The sequence below is a fragment of the Drosophila elegans genome, unplaced genomic scaffold (genome assembly GCF_018152505.1).
Source record: "Drosophila elegans isolate 14027-0461.03 unplaced genomic scaffold, ASM1815250v1 contig_476, whole genome shotgun sequence".
NCBI lineage: Eukaryota > Metazoa > Arthropoda > Insecta > Diptera > Drosophilidae > Drosophila > Drosophila elegans.
Window position 1 is genome coordinate 19,012,134 of NW_024545863.1, and position 12,814 is coordinate 19,024,947.

The window sequence follows — 12,814 nt, forward strand, 5'->3', positions numbered from 1 at the left end:
TGGCAAATTCAACCAGGGCATTCAATATCTATCCAACTAATTTCCTGCTCGTACCCTCCCTCTTTCTTTCACTTTTTCGCTCGCTCGCGACCAAATTATGAATTAATTAATTAACTGACATTGAACGTTGAATGGGCGAAGTCAGAAATCTTTCGATTTGAACGGCAAGCCAGGCCCAGAGCCAGCTCTTAATGATTTATGGGCAGCTGGCCGTTAGCTCGAAGTCCCCAAACTGCACAGGTGGCGAAGGCGAAGGCGGATCGGATCGGGTCGGAATGGATTGGATCGGTTCGGATCTGGGCATTCGACTGGCAAAAATTCCAACGCCACACAAGCACCAAAAAACAAAAAAAACAGAAAAAAAAGCACCTTCGTTTTCATTTTCGTTTCTGCTGCGATTTGGAGCAAATAATTTGCTTTTGTTTTCCAATTGAGTGGTTTCATTGAAGACGCATGGCGGGCAGACTCAAAAAATCATAGTGCCAACAGGCATACGGCTAATATCGTTGTAGAAAAGAGCATGTTAATTAAAATTTCCTAATCGCCAACGCGGTGGATATTTTTACACATTTATGCGGCCTGGCCTCCCCCCATAATGATGAAATACTATATCCACACGCTACATGTCTACGAACTGAATGCAATAATTGCAGTATGATTGCTTTAAAGCAAATATTAATTAAGGTGCATGAGTAGCACAAAATCAATTATCAAGTTCAAGATCTTTTTTCGAAAAAAAAAAAAGAAAAGAAAAGAAAAGAAAAGGGGAAAAAATACGTTTACTTAAGGTGAAAGGAACAAAGTGGTAAAACAGAGCAAAGAATGCTGATACAATTTCGAACATACGCTACCGAAAGGCGTATAAAAAAAAAAAAAAAAAAAAAAGGAAAAGAGCTGGTTACCACCAAAAACAACTGACAATGTGATTTGTTTTTGGAGATATGTGCTTAGGCTATGGTAATGGCAATGGCAATACAGTTCCGAAAATGACATAAAACCGTACCAGAGACCGACCGGCCACAATTTATGCAGAGCTCGGCGAAAAAGAGTCCGGAACGGAACGGTACGGGTAGGAAATTTGAACGATTTCGAATGCAGATGCCGCCCGACAATGCATAACCAGGCGATGAGAGGATGGAATGATGGGGCGAACACTGAACACTGAACACTGGTCGAAAACCCGAAAAAACCAAATAATAAAAAAGGAAGCGAAAAGCTCGGCAAAAAAAAAAAAAAAAAAAACAGCAGTCTGGCTATCGAAGCAAAAAGAAGAACAGACGGCGCAACGGACCACCATCGCCATCAAGTGTAAATGACAATCCAAGTAAATGCCGTCCGGCTGGATCAAGCGGATATATGTAGATAAATGTGCATGTGTGACCGAGTGTACCGACGCATAAAATAGGGGCAAATGTGTTGAATACACTGAAATTATTATAATCGCTTACATGGGGCATTGTTGTTGCCTAATAAAAATATCAATTGAAGTGGAAAGCTTTTTGGTGACTTCGAGTTCGAACCAATAAATAAATAAACACACGGAGCTGAATTCACATTTACACTGCCAGATGCTAACGATTTGGTAATAAGATGAGTACACAAGCCTTGCAATAAAGTTGGTTATAGCCAATCAAGCGGGCGGTAAAAATAAGATTTGTCCGTGTCATCCAAGAGTTTAATAAAAAAAAATTCAAAATGGTCGACAAAAAATAAGTATTTATATATAGCAAAGCCATGAGTGGTCATCGAACTACATGTTAGATTCCAAAGATTTTAATCGTATAATTCGTATAATTGATTGTTATTCGTAAAACATTTTAATGATCAGTATTTCACGCAGATAATAAGCCATATTGTCCCCAGCTTGAGAAAAAATGTGCAAAATGCCGTCGGCAGTTTTTTTCGCAGTTGACTGTTTACTGTTTATACGCTATAAAGTGGGAATGACATGTATAATAAAAATATAATATTATTATTTAAATGTTTGTACATCTCCTCTTAGACCAAATACAACGGAAAGAGAAAGCAGCACGCTGTTTTGCGACTATCACAAGTACAAAATGCAAATTAAATGGGTGGAACTCAATAAATAATAATCAAAAGTAGCATCAAAATTTAAAAAATATTTTCAGTGATTTATATGATGGCTGGTATGAAAAAAAAAGAAGAGAAAATAAAACACAAATAACGGTTAATGCACACGGCAAAATATTTCGAAATTTGTAAAAGATTTTTAAGACACATGTTCATATAAGTTTTGAAAGGCCTCTTTATATGCATTGTCAGCATTGATTGACAGCTAATTATTGTCGCTGGCATAATCGCTTTTTATAGGCGACACAAACAAAGTGTTTTCTATAGTCAAACAAAGTGTAAGTGCTTTTGTGGCTTTTCATTAGTTTGAAACAAGTATCAAAGGGAGACATAAATGCAAACATATGTTATACTCGCAAAGTTCCACCAATGACATAACGAACTATTCTTATTTGTCTTGCGAAACTGCAGTAATCCAAAGTGGACAAATAACCCAGAAAAGCCACACAATTGAAAGATTAGGTTCAAGATAAGCGTCGTTCCAGCCAGAGCGGAGCAGTAATGATTCGATTCGAATCCATTGCAATCCGGTGCCCCGAGGTCCGATTTGTCTTGGCCTGGTGATGGTGATGGTAGTGGTGGTGGTATTTGTTGTACGTTTTATTCGTTTCCCTCTCACTCGAGTCTTGGCACAGACAATCGTTGGCATTGCCTCTGCTGCCCTTTCTCTTCCTAGTTTCTCCAAGCTGGAGAAATGGTGTTGAAGGAAGGTTAAACAAAAGAAACCATCAAACACGCCAGGGAAATTGAGTTAATTTGCACTCAATGTGCAAGCGATTATTATTGGTAAGAAAAACCAAATGCCAAGAGATATAAAAATTAAAACAACAATCGGACAAACAAGATGGAAAAGTACAAGGCTTGTTGAATCGAAGCAACGAATACCCTTCACAACCTTTCTCTTTCCACTAAAAGATTCAAAAATAATTTAAAACCAATCTTTCAACAATTTTCACAACCTGATTTTGTTTAATATCCGGCGAAACAACAATTTCAGGAACGTGGCAGTTCACCTTGGTCGCAATACTTATAGAAAGTAGTTGCCAAAAAGCACAAGGCAGTTTTTTATTTTGTAAGTTGATCAGAATCATCGCTTAACTTTACAATAAAAAACAATATATTTTACCATTTGTGGTAAACAATAATATAATTTAAAACAAATTGTATTTACCGTTTATTTTGCATAATCTGATTCCGGTATTTGATTTGAACTTCCAATTAATGAAACAGGTTTATTGTACATGGGAATCAGTTTTAAAAACGCAAATTGCACATTGATTTTATTGCTAGCTGCAAGCGTTAAGAGGTGGTATTTATTGTTATTTTAAAAACCGCCAAAGCGATCTTTTGATTCATAGCAACCTATACATATATACATATCATTGTATAGTGATATTTTGATATTGATATTTTCATACTCGATAATAAGGTTTTCGAGTCATTAACACCTTTTAAAAAGAGATATAATATCAACAGATAGTGTAACAGAATCGCAATAATCGATACAGCAATTAACTGGCAATGCAAATTGCATTAATGATTTAATTGCATTAAGGGGGGCATTTAATGTTTTTTTAAAACCCGTAAAAAGCGATCATAACCAAGTTGATTTTAAGGTATGTGTATAGATTTCTTTAGATAGTGATATTTGGATTCCGATATTTTCATAATCAACAATGAGATTTTGCCAGTCATTAAAAATTTGTACAAAAAGAGATAAAATCTCGAAACAGCAATATACTGGAAATTCAAATTGCACATTGACTTTATTGCATTGAGAGTTGGTATTTATTGTTACTTTAAAAACCGTCAAAGCGATCTTTTAAATGAGAAAACAATTATTTTTTTTTAATAAACTGAAAGAATTCAAGTCAACTCACTTACAAGTTAAAAGCATATTTTTATTCCTTGGCTTACTGGGTATGCATTTCATTGGATAGTGATATTTTGATACCGATATTTTCATAATCAACAATGAAATTTTCCGAGTCATTAACAATTTTTACAAAGAGATAAAATATCAACAGATAGTGTAACGAAATCGCAACAATCGAAACAGCAATTTACTGGCAACCCGATACGATTGCAACGGCCAGATTGCTGCACTGAATTGATGACGCTAGCGTATAGCGTATAGCGGATGGCGAATGGAGGATGGCGGATGGAGGATGGCGGCCAGTGGCCTCCTGGTGGAGAGCAGAGACAAGAAATTTAATAACCGTAAACTGTTGCAAGAAAGCTGGCTGGGGGTCATAAATATGGCCGTTGCGAGCGGCAGGGAAAATTGAGTGAGAGAGAGAGAGAGATAATAAATCGCTTCGGTGCAAACATAAATTTACATTTTTGATGATGATAATTCTTGCTCGGGTACAAGAACCACCCTCGCAAAAGTGTTGCAAATTAAAATCCAAATCCAAAAGTCAACATGGCAAGTCTCCACCCAAGAAACCAGCCACTCAATGTTTAAACTAATTAAGAGATGAGCCCCGGTTCGGGGTGTGATGTAAATCCTGTTCTACACGGATGACAGGAAGTGGGGTGATGGGGGGTGGCGCTTCATCTAGAAAAGCTTCCGACTCTAATGTAGCCATAAAAAGCCACAGCAGCTGACAGTAAACAACCAGCGATTGTAATCAAAGCGCGCATGCACTAAGAACAATAATTTGTCGTAATTTAAAGAAAAACGCCTCTGAAATCGAATAAATCGAATATAGAAAATAGAATGTATGGTATATAAAAGAAGCAGCAAAATGCATTAAAAATGAGGAAGTTGATTGTCAATCTAGGAGCAATCATTTTGTAAATTGATAGCCTCAAGTTAAATGGCCTGTAATATAAACATTGGATAGCTAGCTAGCTAACGAGGTCCGGGTTCAATTTCCTAACCCGGCTTCAATTTATTTTCTTCGTTAAGCCCAATTTCGCAACGGTTAGTTGGGGCAATCGTTCAAATTAAATAAAAGCCTAATGTCTCCTATGGCACATGCCAGTTCGTTCATCGCCACGACAAATTGTGAAACGCCACCCCTTGGAAAGTTTGTTTTCTTTGCAATTATTTGCCATTTGCCGTATATCCTTACATGTTACTTAAGGAAACTGATTCTCATATGCGGGGGTTGACACACAAATCTCTTTTAATTCGGGGCTGCCATTTGTGTGTAAGTCGCATGATGAAGTCGTATCTGATTTTGACATTCTGCTATACTAAAAGTGTTTGCCATTTAGTTTTTACACTTTTTTAATGGCCTCCTCTCAATCTTTATGAAAGAAAAGAAATAATTAGATATGTTTGGTAATGCAGCAAGATTGAGTTTTCTGTTGTTTGGAAGGCAAAACTGATTGTTTTTCCTGAGTGTGAAAGAGTGCGAAAGAGACCACAAGTCAGCCAGGACGGATACTTAATAAATCATACGCCCCATGGCGGCGGAAACAACAAAATTAGACAAGCCCCCCAACGAGGAAGAGAATGGGAGAGAAAAACGAGGGGGCGTTGTAAATGGTTAGCTCTTTGCCAGCCAACCCGGACACTGGGGATTCCCGGGATTCTGCAGAGGAATGGGAAGTGCTGCCGCTGCCACTGCCGCTGCCACTACCGCTACCACTTCGCACTTAAATCAGCCCACTTGTGGAACTCGAGTTGGCTATTCACCATTTGGCTTAATTGCAGCGGACAATGTGCAGAAAAATTAAACAGCGAAACAAGCTGCACACACACACACACACACAACAACTAAACAAAAAAAAGGATGCCGAGTGCGAAATTATCTCTTTTACACACTCGGTGTATAAATCTGCCATCCAGTGTGTTGTGTATGTGCTAATAGGCGGAGCAACAAAAGCCGCAAAAGTGGGGGGAAACCCGATATATACCAGGCCACCAACGGGATTCCTACATGGGCGGCGGGCAACGGATGGCGGACGTTCGAACACACTGGAAACAGACGCAGACTGACCGGCACATATCGATTAAGTGAGGCCCCCAAAAACAAAAAAAAAAAAAAAAAAATAAAGAAAAAAGAAAAAAAAAACAAAACAAAAAATCGAAACATTGGAAACACAAGTGATCTATTTTAAAAGTGGAAATTGAACAGTGCGGGGGGGCAAAACATTCCGACTACAGCTGTGTTTCCATTAAATTTGTTGAATAGTTACAATACGCATTCACCATGCATGTATAAAAACGGCCATGAACTAAATCAAAACGCATTTATAGATGAAATTCGTTTAGCTCAGACAACAATGTGCCATATCTTAATTACCCACACTAGATCTGGTTCTACAAAACTGGATAAAAAGCAGTCTTTTTCAAGCAGTCAACAACGTAGTATTCTGAGAACAGATTCTCGAAAAACAGCAAACAATGAAAAAAAGTTCCTTTGGGTAAAAAAAAGATAGCAGTGGAAAATTATCATTATGCGGGCGAATTCTTTACATAGCGATTTCTTCAGGTCTAAATTGTCTTGTCCCCGAAAAAGGTTTTAATTAGAAAGTAAATTAGACGCGTAGGGAAATAAAACTTTCGGACGACTATTATCAAAGAGTTCCACAGGGTTTATCCGTAGCTATATTTAAACATCGCCCCTTTGCCCTCAGTAAGACAACCCGAGGGGCTTATCTAATTTCGCAGAGGCTAAGTTGCGACACTTCCTCAAGAGATCAGCAATTCATATGAGACCCCATCTTGTTTCTTGTCTTTGTTTCACAGCCAAAGTTCAGTCTGTTTTCGTTTTCATTTTCATTTTCCCCAGTTATTTCGCTTGTCTCAAATGGAAGAGAATCGAGAAGCGAACGGAAACTGTGATCCATCCCATACAATATTTACTTACTTACTTCTTTGTAATCACCAGTTATGGAATATGTTTCTTCTTTTCAAAATGTCGTTATTGTTCGAGGTTTGAGTTGCATATCTGATATCTTTACTTATTTTCGTATTATTTGTTTACTCTTTACCCTTTACGCTTCTCCAAATATGTGGCAGTTGAACAAGATTTCTTTGATTGTTTACTTGTTTAATTTTTTTTCTTTGCCTGTCCCTCACATGTCAGCGTTTTGCTTGCGCTCGTTTTGCATATTTTATAACTTTATTTGAACTTGACTGCTGGATTTCGAATGCAGACTTGAGTTTTATAGCAGTTATTTGCACTCATAAAACAAAATTTCTTAAGCTATTCAAAGTTTTTACTGCTGTTTGAAAATGTAAAAATAAGTCGCATAAAGCGAAATATTTGCTTTTAATAGACTTTTTAATTGAGTAGATTTTATTCGTTTTCAAGAAAACAAAATTTCGGGAATTAGTTCAACTGCTAACAGTTTATTTTAATGTTTAAACTTTTCAAATCAATTTTCATAGCTCAATGCAGCGTTTTAATTTATATAGATGTATGTCATTACACTTTCATTTTTGTGGCCCGTTTTTATAATGATTTATTGAGATTTTTGCAGTGCATTTCATTTACTTATTCACACTAGAAATTCGTTGCGTTCCTCGCATTTGATTTCCTAAATATTTCATGTTTCTCTGTTTTGCGACACATTCTAATTACGAGCCCCAGACTTGTAGATCTCGTCGGTGTTTTATTTATAACTTTCCGTCTTTCCTCGTTCTTATTCACTTCGGATGCGTAGATTCAACGTTTTTTGGGTCGAAGATTCATCTGGTTTTTGGGTTTTTTTTGTCCGAATCGAGTGCGTGCATGCGAACGTTGCTAGCCGGGATTCGCTTTGACCGGGACATGAACAGATACTGAGAGAGGAAGCTCCGCTTTTTGGCCGTTGGCGCAAACCTTTCTAACTAATTTGATTGGAATATGCGCACAGGAGGGCGGCAGCTGGTGAATCTGCTGCTGATGCTGCTGTTGCTGCTGTTGCTGCGGCTGTTGCTGCTGCTGTTGCTGCTGCTGGTGGTCCGTTGGTCCGCCGGATTCGGTGGTATGTCAGTGGGGGATTAGCATCCCCGTAGATCTCCCCCCGGATCCCCATTTGTGTGAGCCGTCGGTTTGAGTTGCTGCTCTTTGGTTGGCTGATTGCTTCTGGCTGCCGCCGACGTACTTGTTTCGGTGGCTGCAAAGTGTCAAAAGCGGTGAAAAATGAAGCCCGCCGCTTTTGATGTTGTCCTCCTGGCCGGTGCGAGTCGAGTCCTTTTGGCCACCCTCGGCATTAATTTTTCATTGGCGTGTGTCCGGGACAGACGGCCAGCCAGGGGGATAAATCCATAAAACAATTTGAGAAATTAAACAATCAAAAGGCGTTAAGTGTTGCTGACTTTTGCTCGAGGGTTGATTACTCCCCCGTGTTGCCTTCGGCTGATAATTGTGATGCGGATGTTAACGCCACTCCACGCCGGCCGGGACCGGTGTTGTTATTGCGACCAGCTGCTTGTTCTGGCCGTATTTGCGTAGTTGATTAACCCGGGCAGCAACATGGACCAAGCGAAAAAAAAAAACAGTCGTTTGGGCTTTGTCACACATCATAGCGGTTTTATGTGTTTATGTGACCGACCGACCGACCAACCAACCATTCTCCCATTCTCACCCCTTTCCACTTAAATATATTTTTTTGCCTCTGGCATTTTATAAGCTTTTATAATACACTTGAGTGGTCAGCTACTAGATTGCTGGAATTGCTCGCATTATTTGAGAGCGTCTGCTTTTGAGTGAGAAAAAAAAATGAAAAAATTTGCATACGAGTGGGGTGACCAAAAGCATTTAAATTCCTTGAAAGTGGTGTCAAATCATCGCAGTTTATCACTGACCACAGTTAAGGAAACTAACTTCTTTTCAGAATATTAAATAAGCAAAAGCAGCGAACCAAAAGCCAAGAAAAATAATGCTAAATTAAACTATAAATTAAAACAAATATGTCTGCAGAAACAACCACATCTAAAATAAATTAGCAAATGCATTTTTCGCTTCAATAACCTTCAGAAACCATTCACCTAAGTGAAAAAACCGGCTTAAAGACATAATAGCATCATATGCAAATAAGATAGATAGTTTAATTGAAATATGTGAGTTAATAAAACCAAATAGATGATGCTCCAAATAAAATAAACTATAAAAGACATATATAGTTAAGTTCAGATCAACAAAAATATATATATTCCTTTTATCTTTTGACACATTCAACTAACTTTCGGTTTTTATTCTGTTGGAATTGAGCAAATATTTGTGTATTTTTTTTCCTCGTTGCTTATATCAATCTCATCTTAATTATGGCCCTCTAGACACGTATATCACTTTTGATTGTTTATTTTTATTAATAAACGTTTTTGTTTTGCTTGATGATTAATTGGCGGACTCTCTACTTTGTGGCCACTCTGCGCAGTTCTCTAATTTAATTTTGAATTTGGCCAGGCGCCCAGTTTTATTAAACAAATAAACAAGCAGACAGAAAAAACTGTTAAAACAGAAAAAAAAAACGCGTTCTCATTAAGTTGGATTTTCTCAAAAAGCCATCCAGGGAAATTGCAAAGTAGCTGGATAAATGGGATGCACACATTATCCGCCCACTCTTGCGGCCTGCCACCTGCAATTTGTGTCGCTTTCTAGGAGCTTAGCATTTTCGCAATGGACTTCCCCATATGACAGCAGGGATTTGCAACATGTTTCGGCTTATAGAAGCAAAGGCTCAGGCTCAGATGGCGAGAGAGCACTAAACTACCCTAAACTGAAGAAAATTAAGTTAATTCGAGCGTAAGAGTGCTGGCGAGAATGTTATAATACGAATAACGTATAACGTGTAACGTATAACGCATAACGTATAGCGCAACCCAACTGAGTAAGTCCGTAATTTAATTTCAAATTCCTTCCAAGCGCCAAAAACCATTAAATCTGATTGTGGCAAAGTTTTTGTTTCGACCATTCCAGGCAGAAATGCGATAATGGTGCACAAATATTTGAATAAGAAAGGGAGATGGAGAGTTTGTCACTCCAAGTTAGCCAAGTTAGTCGTGGTGTGGTATAATATCATTAAAATGTCAAAGGGATATTTAAATTTAACAGTGTGGGCAAATGCGTGGTATAATTTGTATACAGAAAGTTATTTCTATGACTTTCACCGAAAAGGAAACTGTATACAATTGGCTGAATGGGTGGCTGGCTTGGCCATTTTTAATCCTATTTAATTAAGCGAGTTAAAACGACTTAGCACATTTTTTTTTGTTTTAATTATCAACAGTCTGCTAAAAAAAAAAATCACTTTTACGTTTTTCAACCAATATGCCAATGCAGCACTGGGCAACCATGTCACATTTCACACTATTAAAAACTAACAATTTAGTTGTTAAGTACATTAAAAAGCATTCGAACTGATTGTTTTGGCTGATTTATGTTTGCTTTTCAGAGAATTTTCACCTACTCCTAATTAGCCAAGTGTGAAAATCGGTTGAAACGTGCTAAAGACCAACATTGACATAAACCAAATGCGACAAAGACCATTTTACACCTATACCATTTGTCTTAGCCCCAGCACATGGGATGCTGTGCAAAAAATGCGCTAAAATGATGAGTAAACACTTGCCCACATGGCCCACATCCAAGGCAGCCTTTTCGATTTCCTTGGTTTGTTTTTGTGGTTCGGAATGAATTTTTATTTTTAACCATTAGGTATTTCAGAATTTTGAAACGATCGGCTGTATCATATATATAGTATCTCGAAGCAGAAGGCCAAGGAACGAAAAGAATCACAAATAAACAATTATTCGAGGGGTGCGCCCACACAAATGACCAAACATTTTACAGCCATGACGGTCCCCACATAAATCTACATTGTTCCTCGCGTTTTTACGGATATTTTGGGAAAGGAAAACGCTTCGAAACATTTCAGTTTAATTTGGAATTAGCGTGTTGCTCTGATTTTGAAAAGATACAATCGAAAAGATGCTCGTGCGGAGAGCAGAGTGAAAGTGTCCGGACTCTGAATTTGAGTTTCGTGTATAAATAAACCGAGGGATATAGACATACATACATATATGTATGATATGTAGCAGTTGGGATTGAAAGGCAAACAGCAGCAACAGAGAAGCAAGAGAATCGAGAGAATAAAGCCATCAAGTCAGATACACGATCTCATTCTTCTTTTTACACAGAAAAGCAGTCTTTCTTGGAGGTTCGGCTCCTTGGGGTTATTTTCTTTTTTTAAATACAAAACTCGGAATTTTATGAGTGAATCGCCAATGACCTTAGCACGAGTTTTGTTTCCAAGACGGGTGTGTTTGTGGACAACCACATTGTATGAAGTGGAATTAAACGAAACGATGACGCCGCGGAATCCACGACGACGGTAACGTCATTAGCATTATGGAAATGTGTATAAATATGTACGTTCGGCTGATTGCTGCTGGAACTTGTCCAAGTGGGTTCGGTTCTTCATCAACATCATTATCATCATCATCGTTGTCGTCGTCGTCGTCTTCGTCGTGATCGTCTTCATTGATTCACAAGTTTTGACCGTTAACAGACCGGCGCAACTGATCGTGTGGACTTAGCTTTCATGCGGTTTGACCAGTTGTGAGTTCAATAAACTACAGACTTACTATAGTTGGACTCGCACCGGGCCGAATTTTTTGGGGTAAAGAAGCGATGAGAAAGAGTAAGGAAAACTTCTTTTGTTTTTATAAAAATCATTAGCATTGAAGTTATGCTCTCTTCGGCAACAGTACTTTCTCCATGCAATCTGCCTTTTCTCCTTAACAATCGTTGTGAAAAAAACTCACTGTTGTTACTGTGAAGTTTGTGCCGCGTGAAAGTCATAAAAACTTGTATGCAAACACAGATTTCCATCGGTTCACTCTTTTGGCCCGCCCCGAAAGCGCTGAAAAGAGCCCAACCAAAGAGGCTGCCAATTGAAACAGCTGCTCGCCGTTCAGTTTTATGGCTAGCACTTTGAGCAGGAAGTCTCAGATCGAGCGCTAATAAAGTCATAAAGCTGTCCACCAGAAACTGTATTTAACGCGCGGCTTACCAAAGCGGAACTATGTCTTTTTCTTTGTTTATTAAATCACAAAGTCAGCCAAGCCTGTCCTAAAAAATAGCTCCTTTCACTGCAGTTTCAGTTAGTCTTTTAGTCACGATAATTGTTATATTGTGCAATTTTCTTATCACTTCCATGACAGCGATCTAATCTAGCTCGTCATAGTCCGCAGCTCAGTGTAAATTTATTTTCCTAAGTTGATCTTTATCTAAAGGCGTTCAAGGAGCTATGGTGCTTAGGTTCGCCTGGCAAGAAATTATGTTTACATTTCTTCTTTAGTCAACGCAAAGTATTATAAATGTTATCAGATCTAAATGACATATTGAATTAGGCTGATTTGTACCTTGCTAATTTTGGGTCTGTCTTGATTTCAAAAATTAAATTGTATTTATTTGGCCAATGAAAGTCCACTTGGGAATGTGTTGAAGCGAAATTAATTGCCCTTAGAGTGACTAACTAATGACACTGATTGAATTTTAATAAGTAACAAAATGAATGAGGGACTCCACCACCAAATTAATAGCAGGCACTCCATTTAAGTAAACATTTATTCCACCACTTTTGTGGCTGTCACCATTGATTTTCCACTTCTTACCCACATACTGATTAGCAATTGACATGTTGGCATAGAAGAGATTACCGCCGAAAAAACGTACTCCAAATGGATGTGAAGTGGAAACTGTTGAACCATGAGAAGCACTTGAATGGAGAAACCCCTCTATAACACTTATTCCGAATCTGCCGCCCATCC

At 38.3% G+C, this 12,814-nt stretch overlaps 1 protein-coding gene across 4 annotated transcripts in view; it reads right to left on the minus strand.

Annotated features, from left to right (window-relative positions):
• LOC108139210 (protein split ends) overlaps positions 1-12,814 on the minus strand; it is a 36,946-nt gene that overhangs the window by 7,983 nt on the left and 16,149 nt on the right. The gene's annotated exons all lie outside the window — the stretch shown is intronic.